Raw genomic sequence first — 15,210 nt, 5'->3', positions numbered from 1 at the left:
CAAAGCAATAAAGCTATTCTTTTCTACTTTATGCTAGACCCTGAGATTTAATTCGGTATTGGGGTACAGAGGCCAGATTCAGCTTCACCAAAGGCAAGGGTGAGTGGATTTAGACAGTAGTGTTTGCCTCCTGTCCTCTGAGTAGTGTTGGAAGCCCTATGACCTGCCAAGGGCAGGGAGATGCTTTTATAATCATCCAGTAGGTGGAAGGAAGTAAGTGTCCTGCAAGTCAATCCATGTGTGGGTTGCCTTCTTCCTAACATAGACCAAGATATTCTTTACATACTGTCCTGTTTCCTCAGGTATTTTAGCCATAAAATCTCAAATCTGCAAGTGTTCCTGTCTGCACCTGACATTGTCCATCTAACTTTTACCCAAATGATCTCTGCTCATCTGGATGGAAATTTCTCTCCTTGTAAGGTGAACCCGATCATGTTTGTTCTCACATGGTTTAAACCTCTGTGAGTTTGACTGCTCTGTCACTGTGCCTCAGGATCCCGCTGTCTCTCCTGCAGGAGATGAACATCTAGCTCTTGTGGAAGGCAAGAGCCTGGAGGCAGAGCGAGCTGGCCAGCATCCTACCCCTATTCTGGGATTGTACCAGCGTGCTGCATTTAAAGAGATATGCAGAAATAGTCAAACCAGGGATCACATGACCTCATACTTTGCATTTAGAATGAAAAATCAAGGTGATCACTTATTAAATAAATTTTTATTGAACATCAGCTTAGTTTCAGGAACATTTCAGATACATTGTCAAAGACTTAAAAGTTTGTTCTGCACCCAGCACTAGTTTTATACCTTTACATTTTCATTTTGTTTTCATGAAAACCTTGTGAGGTAGACACATCATTAATATTTCCATTCTACATATGAGGGAATCTAGGCCTAGAGAGGTCAAACAATTTGCCCAAAGTGGCACAGTTGGTGAGGGGCAAGGATGCTGGGATCTGCCAGGCAGTCTCATTCTGGCGCCTGTGTCTAAACTCCATACACTATGGCCTTCCTATACTCAGAAGCACAAATTGATTACAGATGTGGTTGCAGACTGGCATCTCGGCAGGGCTCTCAAATGAGTTTTCCAGGCAGGATATTTCTTTAAGGTAAGATGGTCAACCTCATGTATGAACCACTGATTTTTTTGGTAAAACTTATTACATACTAGTAACACATACCAGAATGAAGGCATGCTACATGATAGTAGAATAGTTAGAATATAAAATTACTCTGTAATGAGGTTTTTTTAAATTCTTCTGTTTTAATTAAAAAGACCTGGTCTTTGCCTTCCAGTTATGAGTGCCCATGAACACAACATTGTCTTTGGGCTGTTGTATGTATAACAGCCATACACCACCAGCTGCCATTGGTTGGGGGCTTGTATGTAGCTCTTACTAAGCATTACCTTTTAAAATCCTCAAGTCGACTTTAAGTATTATTGTCCCCATTTTACAGAAGAGGAAACTAAGGTTTATACACGGTTAACTGAGGCTCAGGGAGGCTACACCAGGACTAGTGAACAAGAGGGGCAGGATTCAAACCTGGTCTCCCTGAGCCCCCAGGCACATACATATAATTCACCAAATAAGCTTCCCCGTGTGGAGACTTGGTGGCCCCGGGCATCGTGAGAACACACTGGTATCAGAGGACAGCACGTGAACACAGGCTTCTGTAATTCCATCAGCAGATATAAGCCTAGCTAAAGTACTGGGCATACCCCAAGGAACACTGTTAAAGATAGACTTTTTTTGGCCACGCCATGCAGCATGTCGGATCTTAGTTCCCTGACCAGGGATCAAATCCACATCCCCTGCATTGGAAGTATGAAGTCTTAACCACTGGACTGCCAAAGAAGTCCCAAAGATAGAAATTTTGAAAGAGAAATTGGAAGGCAGGTCAGGATCCCTTCTTTAATAGCAGGTAAAAATTATTGCGGGCTTTCCAACCCCCTTACATGTATTCTCATTCCATTCCTTATAAAACCATGTGTGGTAGGTACAATGGTTGTTATTATTCCCATTTTATAGATGGGAAACTGAGTCACACATATATTTCTTAGTGAGTAGCTCTCTTTGGGTGGACTTGTTAGTAGACAGCATGCCAGGCTTATATAATGGGCTGTGAAAAGAATTATGTTTTGGTTTGACAAAAAAAAGTCAAAATTCTGTAAAGCAATTATCCTTCAATAAAAAATAACTAAATAAAAGAAAAAGAACTACGTTTTGGAACCAGTCATGCTGTGACTTGCAATTCCATTGCATTGTGCTATTTTCGTAGGTCCAATTTCTTTACTTAGACTCTTAGCCCCTTTGAGCCGGAGCCCCATCTTCTAAGGGTCTGCTCTCCCCTGGGTGGTCCAGGGCTGAAGCACAGTCCATCCTAAAATTCTTACTGTGTGTCAAGAGCACGTGAGTGGGTCTAGTTGTGGGTGCAGGCACAGAAATCTGTGTGTGGAAAGTAGAACTCTGGCTCACTTTTGAAGCCAGGGCTCCCCTTTTCTCCCTTCCTGGGAGCATGAGAGTGTGATAACAAAATCAGTCATTTTCTTAAGAGAAACGGTAGTAGGTACTTTCAGCTACAGAAGGCAAATTTCTTCTGTTTCTCCAAGGACTGGGCTTTGCCAGCCCTGCTGTAGCTGGTTGAAGGGGACCAAACCTCTCAGGAAGACGGACTTGGTTCCGTTTGACCAGCCAGAGCAGGGGGCAGCTCCTGGGGGAGGTGACTGCAGCCTCTAGGGCGAGGATTCTTGGTGTGTCCCGAGCATCCCTGGTTCAAGCCTGCAACACAGAAGGAGCTGGCATTAGCATGAATCAGATCCTGGAAGCTTGCCTTGCCCAGAATGTTCTCTCATTGGGTTTATGAAAACCATAAGTAATTTGTATTTTTCATTGCACAAGTTTATTTCTTTTATCCTTATTCTTTTTTCAAATATGAAATTGTGAGGAACTAATATGATATAGAATTGTAGAATTTGGAAAATAAAAATATCCCACATTTTTCCCTCCTCTGATTTTCCAAAACAAACATTCTGCAGTAAGTTTTTGAATATCTTATATCATAATTTTTAAGATAAAGTTTATAATTTTAATTCAAATGCAGTATATTTATGAAAGAATAAATGTAACATGTGTGTAAATTATGACACAAAGTGATTAAATCAATACCCCAAACAAACAACTGTTTACCTTGGAAAAACAACTGGTGAAATCAATACTGTGGAAGATTTCTGAATGCTTTTCCCAATTTATCTCTTTATGCTTTTCCCAATTTATCTCCCAATTTATCTCTTTTCCCAACTTATCTCCCTCACAGGGAAAAATTATCCCGAACTCTGCTTTTGTTACAATTTAAATGTTCTTCTTTACAGTTTTTACCATTTTTGCATGTACTCCTAAATAATATATTGCTTGTCTTTTTTAACATAATAGTATCATACAGGAGGTATTCTACTGTGGTGGTATTTTCACCTAAAATGGTATTTGTAAGATTTATCCATATTTTGTGGCAGCTGTCATTAATTTTCATTATTTTTATAGTTTTCTACTATATGAGTATATGTCAGTTTCGTTAGTCATTCTCCAGGTGATAGAGAGTGAGGTTGTTTGTTTTCGACAAATGGTCAGAATTGATTAAATGGTTGCCGCAGGGAGGTTGGGAAATCTTTGATTCTTACATTTTTTTAAAGGAGAAGTCTGGCCTCCAGCGTATAGGAACCTGTAGGTTGACCTTACAAAGGAAAAGCAACCAGTTCCAAACATCTGACGGTGGGCCCAGAGATCTGCTAAAAACTGCTCTTCAGGTGATTCTGATGCAGCTAAAGTCTGAGAACTACTAGGTGAGCAGAGGTACCCACTGGTTTCTCTGCATGTCTGGGAAAGTGTGGCCAAGGGGTCAAGGAGCTGATTAAAGAGGATATCTTCCCCAGGAAGGTGGCCTGGCTATCTTCATCATGCATTTGAGCAGGTGAGGGAAGAGATAAGAAGAAAGGATATTTTGAATGGTGCTGGGAAATTGCTCTTGGGGGTGGGCTTTGCCAGCCCTTTTATATCCTCTCACTGATGAAGGGAGTGAAATGAAGCAGAAAGCCTGTGGCCTTGGAGTCACACTTACCTGGGATCAGATCCCATGGATGCCTCCTGGCTCTCTTGCTTTTTAGAAGTTAAACCTCAATTTATGCCTCTGTGCAGTTGGGGGAGCGTACCTACCACACCGACCTGTTGTAAGGCTTAGTGGAAACAGAGGAAAGGGGTCCCAGGAGTCATGGGAAAGTCCTGGGGACAATCCCCACTGCTTTTGAGGTCAAGAGTTTCACTCTCAATGCCAGTTTGTCCTTCACACGTTTCCCTTCCCTTGACTGCAAGTATTTTCATTTTGTCTCTGAAGTTGTGGAAACCACTGATGGGCTAAAGCAGAGCTGGTTTACCTAGCCAGGAAAACCTCTGCCAGGGGCGTCCCAGCTAGAGAGCACTGCCTGGGATCAATAAGACACCCCGGAAACCAAAGTGCTCAACCAGGCACCAGAGAAGTGGCAGTTGTGATGGTTGCGGTGGAGGACCAAGGGTCCTCTCGACTGTGACTGGGTGCAGGGTGATGCTGGCGCAACCTTTCTTGTTCTGAAGCCCCGCCTCTTTGGCTGGCATCCTGCAACTCTGCAGTTGAGCACCTCATCTTTACCCTCTGCTCCACCTGTGACACAGGTGTCTTGCAGCCACAGCTTATGGTTCACTAGCTCTTCCCCCAGCTACTGCTATCCAAGCCCAGCAATCCTCTGCTTCCTTCTAGGGAGCAAGGGTTAGACAGGCACCCATGGGGGTGGAGGTCAGCCAGGTGGAAAAAGTGCATTGTCCAGCTCTTCAGTCAAGCCCCTGGCACTGCCATTTCCTCAACTCAGAACACTGGTCTTCATCATCTCTCTCCTCTTCTTCACTCGTGTCCTGCCTCACTCACACATTACAACTCCAGTTTCTGAGCAGATGACATGAAATCAGTCTTAGGATAGGAAAAGGAAAACTATATTTGGAGCAAGTGTGATTTAAAAAAGGGAAGGGCTATTACTGAAAAGAAGCACAACTTGAAGGCATATACCCATTTTACAGGTTTGAAGACAAAGCAATGCTTGTAAAAGAAGGGCAATAATTTTCTTTGAGAGATAATGTACCATCATATACCCATGTCAGCGACTTTAGTCAAAGTACCATGATATAAAGGAAGGGTTCCTCAACCTCGGCATATTGACATTTAGATAAGTCTCTGTTGTGGGGGCTGTCCTGGGCATCGTAGGGTGTTTGGCAGCTTCTTTGATCTGTGCCCACTTGATACCAGTAGAACTGCCTAGTTGTGACAACCAGGAACATCCCCAGACATTGCCAAATGTGCCCCGGGTGGGGGCTACGTCACCTCCAGTTGAGAACTGCTGATCTAAAACTGTAAGTTTCTCTGTTCCAGCCTGTAGCTGCCCCATCTGTAGTAATTCCTCCACATTCTTCTAAGTTTCCCCCAGTTTTCAAGGAGTCCAGTTTGGCTGCCCTTGAAGGACATCTGGTGTCTGGAAGAGGTAGGCTGGTGATGTCACCTGGGTTGCTTCAGTCCGGGGAGGGGTCCAGCCCCTTGTGGTCTGGGCGCTGCCGCCCAATGGGGATGGCAGCCTTCAGTGCTGACCGCTCAGCCCTCACCTGCCATTGGCTGTGTAAACATGGAGGCCCCTCCCTTCGTCCTTTTCCTCCCTCCTTACCCCAGGTCCTCATTCTGGGGCTTCTCAGGTCCAGTTAACAGCCCCTTCCTGTGTATCTCAGCACACATCCATCCAACCTTGTGGTGTCTCCTTTGGTTGTTTTGCTTGAGAACTTGTAGAAGTTTAGTGTGGTCCCAGCCCTCACGTCACACACTCACCTAACAAGAAGGAAGCAGAGCCATGGGATGCAGGAAGCCCCCACTGGTGCTGGGTGTCAGGGAGGGAGGGAGACCCTTCTCAGAGCCGGGGTTAGCTGATGGCTGAGCCTTGGGGGACCACAGTTTTTCCTCATAATTGAGACTTTCCTCTCTACTTCCAGCTCCTTCCCGGTGTGGGTTCAGGCCCTTTAGGGTCAGAGCTGGGAACAAAGGGGTTCAGGGAAGAGGAGAGAAAAGAACTAAGCCAACTGGATGGGTGAATCGCTATTCTAGCACCTGAAACCTTTTCCACGGACAACCTCCTTCAGTACTGCTTGGTGATGGGTTGTGATACAAAGAGGAAAAGATAGCAGAGCAGGGTCAGGGGACTGGCTGTGTGATAAGGCTGGATCCCCTGAGCCTTACAGCTCTGACCCATCTGCAGTGAGAACCCTTGGAGATGCAAGAACTGCCCTAGACACCAGTGATGATGAAGGAAAGTGATACAGCCAAGTATGAAGGCTTTCCGGTTCAGTTTGGTTGGTAGAAATATCTTTCAGGAGCAAAAGGACAGGAGGAAGGAGCTTGGATGGTGAGGGCTGACCTTGTGACAAACCTTCAGGTCATGTGTGCTATCCTTGAAGGAGGAGCCAGGTGTGGGGGGATGGCCACGGAGGGCACTTGGGGACCATAATCAGTGTGCCTGATCCTAGGGTGGAGGATGAAACCTCAGGAGGGAGAGAAGGGATGTGGGGAGAACTCCAGGCAAGATTTGGAGGCTCTCCCTTTCTTGGTGAGGATACCTATGGGCGCAAGGCCGGGATGGGGAAGCGGGGACCAGGTGCTCTGGGTGGGACCGTGGGGCCGAGGAGAGGCGCTCGCCGAAACCACACACTTCCTTACATTCCATAGCAAAGTAATCCGTATGGGGATATAAAGAAGCATGTGGCCTTGGGAAGCAGTCTTGGCCCCTGCCTGCTTCCTCCATCGTCCGGATGCAGCCCCACATCTCAGATGGGGGCCCCTCCCACTTTCGTCCTCCTCTAGGTGGGGAAGCTTGGAGGGCAGGGCTCCCCGGATCTCATGCCATCACCCCAGCATTCCCCTCAAACCATCCTGCAACACATCTGTTGTGAGGCATGGGGTGCTTTGGGGTGGGGTGGGGGGGGGGGTTACAGCCCTTGCTCTACTGTTTGCTCAAGAAAAAATGGCATCCAAATTTCTCTGGCTTATTTTCATTGAGTTTTAATGTATCAAAATTTTTATTATTACTATTCACTAATTTACCTTGGTTTTATACAGGTCAATATGATTCTGTTTTAACGTTTGGAATCCCATGAAGGAAAATTAGAGAGAAAGAGAAAGAGAGGGAGAGAGAGAGCCGGCGACAGAGAGCATCCTACAGAGATGCTATTCCGCACATGCGCAGTGAAGGACCCCTGCTGGACCGCAGCAGTCCTTCCTGCGCTTCCTACTGTATGTCTGTCGTGGGTGCAGTTGATGGGCCGCAGCTGCCACGCGACATTCCGAGCACCATTGTTCATTGTTGGAGGAATCTTTTTGTTCAGTTTCTGCTCCCCCTTGCTCATCACCTGCCCTACGATCTGTGAGGCCCAATCTGCAGAAAAGTGAGAGATGCTGGCAGCTGGGGAGTCACCCACAGTCTGGACAGGCCACCCCGGCTGAAAGGTGATGGGGTTTTTCAGCTTCAGAGGATCTAACACTCTGCCAGGAAACAGAGAGGATGCGGAGGGAAGAACTGTTCCCCAAAGAAGATTTGGGCCTCACAGCGTTGACAAGGGCAATCAATGAAGTCTAGTAAAAGTAACACAAATAAGAACAAAAATGTTTTCAAGCATATTCTCTATGACAGAGATGGTTTTTGGTGCTCTGACAAGTTCCTTGAATCCTCCCATCTCTATGAAATAGCTATTACCTTCATCTGGTTTTACAGATTGGGTTTGTAGAAATGAATCTGTTCACACATATGTAAATATAAGCCCTTAAAAAAGTGAATCAGGTTGGAAGGACAGTCTTGGATCCACATGGAGATATGCTTGGAAGTTGGGAATTCCACGGGAAGCAAGGGAAGAAAATGTCTAGTGGTTTTATACTCTGTGAACATTGATTCCTCTGCAGTTGTACCCTTGAGGTGGTGGCTTATGTACCATACTTTTTCTCAGGAAAATGACACCCCAGTCAACATCGTTATGGCTGATCTCAGGAATTATCCAATAACTCATTTAATCCAATCCAAGACCTTATGCATCAGCTTCTGCTGTGAAAGCAAAGTTGTCCCCCATAATCAAGTACAAACTTAGTGTGAGTGAGAATGTGGGACTGTTCTTTCTCCCCCAGGTTTGGGGGCTGTGGTCAATTAAAACAAGGGCTGGTGGGGAGGAGAGACAGAGGGACCAATTAGAAGACGGTAGCTGTGCCTTTGAGAAGATCAAAATGTCTCATCTCTTCCACTGAACCAGAGAACGCAGAGTTGAATACAGATTCATTTTAACTGGTTAATCCTTCCCATCTAGATCTGAAATGCACATGAATGGCACGTGCTTTTCAGGAATAAGGATTTGCATAAGTGAGAGAGACTGAATTTTTTGGTCCTGAGAACTAGAAAGAGCCAGTTTTAAGGGACCTGTCCTTCATAAACCAGCTGAGGGCCAGAAGGTGATTAATTCATGTAAGGATACAAAAAAAAAAAAAAAAAAATCAATTTCCCAAGAAATGATGCCAGAAAACCAAGACCATGTTAACCATCCCTGGGATGAGACTGTCTCTAGCATTTGGATGTGAATTATTTTGTCTTTTGGTCAAGCCCAATCTCATATAGTCAAAAGATTATTTAAAAGTTCCTTTCAAAATTTCAGAAAAAACCAACAATAAACTTTGAATAACCAAATACTTGATTGAGTCTCATCTTAATTTTCCAGGTCATCTAACTTAAAATGTCAGGAAGGAAATTCATGGAAATTCATGGAACAGATGTGGAAATGAAAGGAAAGGTAGGCTGGAAAAACAAAGCAAAGAGCTGCAATAAAATCAGAATCTTTCAGACCAGGCGTAAATGGGAGGGAAAAAAAATCTAGGCTAGGACTATAAAAACGTTTCTAAGTTGTGCACAGGGCAAGGGACATTGATACAGCAACTGGCTTTAGGCCTTTTTCCCAGATTATAATTTTAGTTTCTTACCTGCCCAAATCTTCTGACTTTGGCTAGTGGTATTAGTAGGGAAGTGGGGAGGGATGTTGTGTCACATGGCCACAAGTTTGCTTTATGATGTTGGTGAAATCACTACTGTTTCTCTTTCATTCCTGTAATAGTTGTATAACTCCATCTGCCCACCACAGAGTGGGTTAAAGATTAATGAGATAACACATGTGGAGGGTCTTGAGTTTCTTAGAACAGGCTGATGGCCATATAAAATGTCACTCAACATGTTATTGAAAATAAGATTTATTTTCCCCTCCTTCTGCCCTGTAGTCAGTTGATCACAAGACTTAAATTTCCCTTGTTCTTGAGAAACTCCATTTAAAGCATTCAGAACAGTCAAGGTAGCATGAAAAGCATAAGCAGAAATTACAGTTCTTCCCTATTTCTTTCACCAATCAGGGCAGTCTTTGAATAGAAGTGTCTCAGAAACAACATGAGAAGGAGAGACGGTGGTTTCCCATGAATGGCCTCAGAAAGACTCTTGCATTTGGGCAAAATCAAGGGTGAGCTAAGACAAGCAGAGGTCTGAAAGATAGACAATGGAATCTTTAAGATTACTGATGGCAGAGGGGTGTAGGCAGGAAGAACCTGGCTTGGGTATCTGTGCATTCTGGCTCTGTGACTCTGAGCAAGCTATTTAACCTCTCTGAACCTGTTTCTTCATCTGTAAAGTGATTGTAATGCTCCTGATTCAACAGGAGGCTTCAGTGAAATAGATGCATGTACAGTGCCATGAACCCAGTATTACAAGTCTGATAAATGGTCTCTATCACTCTTGTTACTACTGTTCAATATATTCTTTATTAATTAATATTCATATGGCAACAGAGACTACCCACTCCATGGAAGTCCTTATGTTTGACCCATTTTAAAGAGTTTCATTCGCGTGACAGTTGTCCAAGGGGTGGTTCTAAGATATTTGGGAAAGCTTAAATGTTTTCAAAATATAGATCTTTCACAATTTTGGTTTTCCCTTATTTTAAAAAATCCCATTTGTAATAATTTCATATGTCTGAAAAAGATTTGGTAAGGAAGAGGATTCTTCAGTATCATATCTGACAAGAGTCAATAGAGATTCTAAATATCCAGAGCTCCAGTCTCGTTTTTAGGACTTTGAGGAAAAGACATGAATGGTGAGATACTCAGACTGTCCCCTTATCCATCTTAAGGCCTCGCCCTCTGACGACAGAGCTGACCCTACCTAGTCAGCCCTTTGCTGGATGAAGAGAAAGCAAGACTGCTGGAAAATCACCCCCATCTCACTCTCTGAATTTCGAGAAGAAGCATCTTAGTTTTCCCTCTCCCTTCTCTGCCCCATAGAAAGGCCTGATAACAGATTCTTACAATAGAACCCGAAAGCTGATGCTTTTATGGGGATTGGGATCCTTCTGGCGTCTGCAAGAGGAACAGTCCACACAGACGCATCTACCCGGGAGTCTGAGCTCTTGTGACCTTCTGTACCAGAATCACTGCCGGTGTGCTGGTGGCTGCCATGAAACAGAAGCTATTCCGGAGTTCACCGAGGCGCAAGCCAAATTATTTGGGGCTTACCATCATCTGGCTGAGGGGGTAGGAAATAAAGCAGTGGCCCCTCCTTTTAAGGCAAGCCTAGGTTAATGTGTGGAGACAGAACCTTATTTTTCCAAAGGCGCAGCCAGACATCTTGCTATTTTTAGAGGACTGGCCAGTCCTGAATGTTGATTCCATCGTGGACATGAGCCCGATTTTAACTTCCCAGGGCCAGCCAGGAGCAAGGGCAGCTCCCAAACCCATCTTCTCTCCCTGCAGGCACCCTGCCACTTCTCTTGGTGGCATTTTACCATCACTGCTGTGCTTACCCTGTTTCTCATCAGAGCTGGAGTGAGTGCTGAACTGGTACTTCAGGGGAGGCTGGGGCAAGGGGATGAGGAGAGAGAGCCAGCATGATACTAAGTCACTTACTTCTTTATGCTTCCAGCCATTCTGTGAAGTACCTTTCATTACACAGGATGAGACTCACTCCAGCAGGTTAGATAACCTGGAGGCAAGGAGTGGTTAGGAAACACCCATGTCACACAGCTGATAACTAACTAACCTAGGACTTGAAGGACCTCTTTGACCCAAAGCACACATTCATTTCATGTGCTGTATATCCCAACCTCATCTGAGCCTAGAGCCATAGAGGCACCTATTAAAACCCCATTTCCCAACATCCCAGAGCCACAGAATCAGAATCTCCATGGGACTGGCCTGGCATCCACATTTTAAACAAGGTTCTTCTAGGGGATTTCTAGGCTCTGCAAATTTGGGAAAGAACAGCTCTGGGAGAGGTGCTTTCAAACTTGATAGAACATTAGAATCATAAGGGAGCTTGTTAAAAATGCAGATTCTTCTGTCTTGCCCTCCAAAGCTCCTAAGAGAAGCCAGGGAGCCCCGGCTCAGGAATCTGCATTTTTGTAACTGTTCTCAATTGATTCTGCTGCAAGTGGGCAGAAGACTTTGAAAAACAGGGACCTAATAATAAATAAGAAAGAGAGAAGTAGATACTAAAGTAATGAAATCATTTAATACTGGAATGGACTCATTTGACAGCCATCCAAGGAAAATTATTTAGTTTGGATTTAAGGAAGAATTTCTTGCAGACATGACGACAAATGGGTGACCTCTTTCTACCATGTGAAGAGTGAACATATTAGTAGCAGAAAGGGGAGCAGGCACTGCGGTCCACACCTGGTCACTGATGTCTTATCTTTCCCATGTTCCTGCATCTCAGCTTCTACCTGGAATGTTCTTTTCCTTTTGCTTATCTTTACTAGTTAAAGTTTCTCTCAAATCTCAGTTCAAAAGATACTTGCTCTACTAAGTTTTCTCCCAGTTTCCCCTCTTCTTCTTCTTTGTTTCATTGTTTGCACCTGTCACTGGGCGTGCATCACATCTCACCCTGCTGTTGGATTCCCCAGGTGCCTGTAATGCACACATTTCCTCACAAAAAGGTCCAGGACCTGACAGCTTTGTTTTTGATTCCCCACACCACTCAGTGAAGGCCTTTTGCTCAATAAGGGTGGAGGGGATAAAACCATCACCACTGCTACTCTTACTATGTAAGTGTTCTCAGCTCTGTAACAAGCAGCTTTTAGTAAATATTCCTATTTTGCCAATGAAGGACACAAGGCAGTGATTGAGAGATGGTTGTTTGTGGAAGGGTCTCTTTTAGAAGAGAGAGCGCTGTAGACGACCAGAGTCCCGTCTGTAGGGAGATCTGAGTTCTGTGTTAAGGAAAGAGCACTTTAAAAAACCTTAAGCTTCGAATTTGGCATAACAAAGTCCCCTGGAGGGGACTGTGCAAAGGCACTGATTGCTGGCCCCACCCCAGGAGTGCCTGACTCAGTAGGTCTGGAAGTGAAAGAAAGTGAAAATTGCTCAGTCTTGTCTGACTCTTTGTGACCCCATGGACTATACAGTCCATGGAATTCTCCAGGCCAGAATCCTGGAGTGGGTAGCCTTTCCCTTCTCCAGGCGATCTTCCCAACCCAGGTCTCCCACATTGCAGGCAGACTTTTTACTGTCTGAGCTACCAGGGAAGCCCAATAACACTGGAGTGGGTGGCCTATCCCTTCTCCAGGGGATCTTCCCGACCCAAGGATAGAACCCATGTCTTCCACATTACAGGCAGACTCTTTACCAGCTGAGCTATGCCTGGGAAGCAGTAGGTCTGGAGTGGGATCCAGGACTTGGCATCTTTAACAGGCTCCTGGGTGATTCTAATGCCGCTGGTCTGGGAACCACACTTGGGGGAGCTGCTGCTGTCGTTCACTAGTGTTTGATCAATTCAAGGGCAAAGGATCAGCCCTTACATTCCGAACTTTCTCAAAATGAGGAGGTGAGGGAGAGGAGTAAAACCATACAGAAGTCAGGAAGGCGTGAGCTCCGTCCAGGGGTGCGGTTGTAGGAGCTTTCACCAGTGAGGGTGCCGAGAGACACGCAACATTCCAAAGACAGAAGCCCAGTTTCTGAAGTTACTAAGTGACTAAAAGACTTTTCAGCTTGAGGGGTTGTACACAACTAGGGGCCATTTCTTTGGCTCCCAATTCTTACAAATAAATTTCAAATGGGGTTTGCTGAAGAATGGATATAGAATGAGGTGGACATTTTTCTTGAGAAACTATCTCAGCAGAGGGTCCACTGATATATGACCTCACATTGTACTTGCAGAGGGATCATAATGATAATACAGAATATTGATAAAACTCTGTAGCTCCAAAATCTCTCTCTTTTTTTTTTAAAAGTGCACCTGTTAAATTGAGTGAGGATCAAGAATTGCTTAAGATCCAGGGAACACATTAGAGAATCTGGTTCTTGTCCTAGTTTTCCAAAGAAGTACATTGCTTAGGGACTCCTCAGTTTTTTAATAAGATGTAACACTTCATATCGTCTTAGTGGGGACATCTGTGGGGTCATCAGAAGAAAATGCTCCCATTCAGCGATTATTTGAGATACAAGACAGATTAGAACTAAATGCCTTTGCATTGCTTTGAAGAACATTTCAACATACATTCAAAATAACCAAGGCACTGAAAGGCAAGAGGCCAGTTCAAGGTCACGTGCTGTCCGAGTCTCGTCCATCCCTTCCGCAACCCTATCTCTTCTTTAGGCCATGGAGTAGCCCCTAGACGACTGTGAAATCTCTACTGTCTTCATTAACTCTGTCTTTTCCACCCACCCTCCTTCCCCTCTGCTTTTGCTTCAAGCCCCAGCACACAGAATCGGGTTCGCTGCTGGGACCCAGCCGACAAGGCACTCCCACGCACCAATCATGCGGGCTGGGGCGATTTCTCCCCTCCAATTCCCCTGGCCTGGCTCTGCCTGATGGAGCTGGATTCCAGCGATGTGCTCCCCCGCCCCTGTGGGATGCAGACGTGAAGCTTCACCTGCTTCTGGAGACACCGTGGAACTGGCTTCAGATGACAGAAGCAGGCTGCCCGCAGGGCTTCCCCAAAATGCACAAAGAGAGAAAGGCAGATGGGCCAGGCAGGAACGGCCAGAGGACAGTTAGAGGAGAAAGCCCTCCCCCCACCCCGCCACCCGCGGGAGCAGCTCTGTACCTACCTGGGGAAAAGTTGCCGGCGGGTCCCTCCTCTGTATGTCTTCTTCCCTGGCAGGCTCCAGCCCCGTGGAGGTGTTTGGAGCATAGATTTTTTTTTTTTTTTTTTCCAGAGCTAGCAGTGTTGGCTTGCATTTCTATGCCTTCCTGTCAGAATTCTCTCAAGGAAACAGCAGCTGGTGAGCTCAGAAATGTCAGTCAGAATCTTGGCCTAGTTTGGGGCCTTGAAGATTCTTACAGAAAGTTAAAAAGGTTTCTGGGCCAGTGTCTCCTCTGGGTTTTCCCTCTCCTGCTTCTCACCTTTTCCATCTTCTATTTTATTTATTTATTTATTTTTCATTTTTTTACCTCAGGAGCTGGCTACTTAAATCGTCTGCCTCTGTCTTTCTGATGGTTCCCTTTCGAGTCTGGCTACGGCGCTTCTCCCGGTCAGCCAAACTGCCTGGTGATTTTCTAAGCATTTAGCTTGTGCGCTTACTCCTTATTTTGTCTCCTTACTTGTTCCCTTTTCCTGTTTCCTCCTTTTCTCTTCACGCATGTCTTTTTAGTCATCATTTCTCCCTATTTGTGACAGGTCTGCTCACTGGTCCTTTATCCCTTTAGTTCTGTTTTGTTTTTTCCCCTAGCTTTACCTCTCCTTGTGTCCTGCCTAGCTCCGCTGCCCCCTCTCCACCTGTTCCCCGGGCAGGCTTGCTCTCTGCTTTCTCCGTCTCTGCCCTCAGAAGGCCAGCCTCTGGCTTTTGTACCCTCCAGCCCTCCGCCCACCCCCAGCAGGCTCTCCCACCTGTTTGTGTCTTTTAAGGGCCTTGGTCATGTCTATGCCTTCTGTCCACCTCAATCACTGCAGTGACGGGCCTCTGAAAGCTGTTAAATGACACCTCTTCAGCTGTCCCCTCGCAAGGAGAAATGCCCTTCGCTAAACCCTTTCTCACACAGAACAGTCTATAGTCATGCTTCCGTTTATGGAATACACTGAAATGATGCATCTATTATTTTCAAGAGTACAGAACAGAAATTTATTTCGAGTGAATGAATCTCCATCTCTC

The 15,210-nt window shown here is 45.3% G+C and overlaps 1 long non-coding RNA gene across 1 annotated transcript; it reads right to left on the bottom strand.

Moving 5' to 3' along the window:
• Nucleotides 1-693: 693 nt before the first annotated feature.
• LOC136151753 (uncharacterized) lies at nt 694-14,865 on the bottom strand. Its single transcript, XR_010660084.1, has 2 exons — nt 14,170-14,865; nt 694-2,774 (listed from the first exon to the last, which is right to left on the bottom strand). It is a non-coding gene; the product is annotated as an uncharacterized lncRNA (long non-coding RNA).
• Nucleotides 14,866-15,210: the final 345 nt, after the last annotated feature.

The sequence above is a fragment of the Muntiacus reevesi genome, chromosome 20, assembly GCF_963930625.1.
Source record: "Muntiacus reevesi chromosome 20, mMunRee1.1, whole genome shotgun sequence".
In the NCBI taxonomy this organism is placed as follows: Eukaryota; Metazoa; Chordata; class Mammalia; order Artiodactyla; family Cervidae; genus Muntiacus; species Muntiacus reevesi.
The sequence above is the reverse complement of the archived record's forward strand: the minus strand, read 5'-3'. Positions and strand labels throughout refer to the sequence as shown.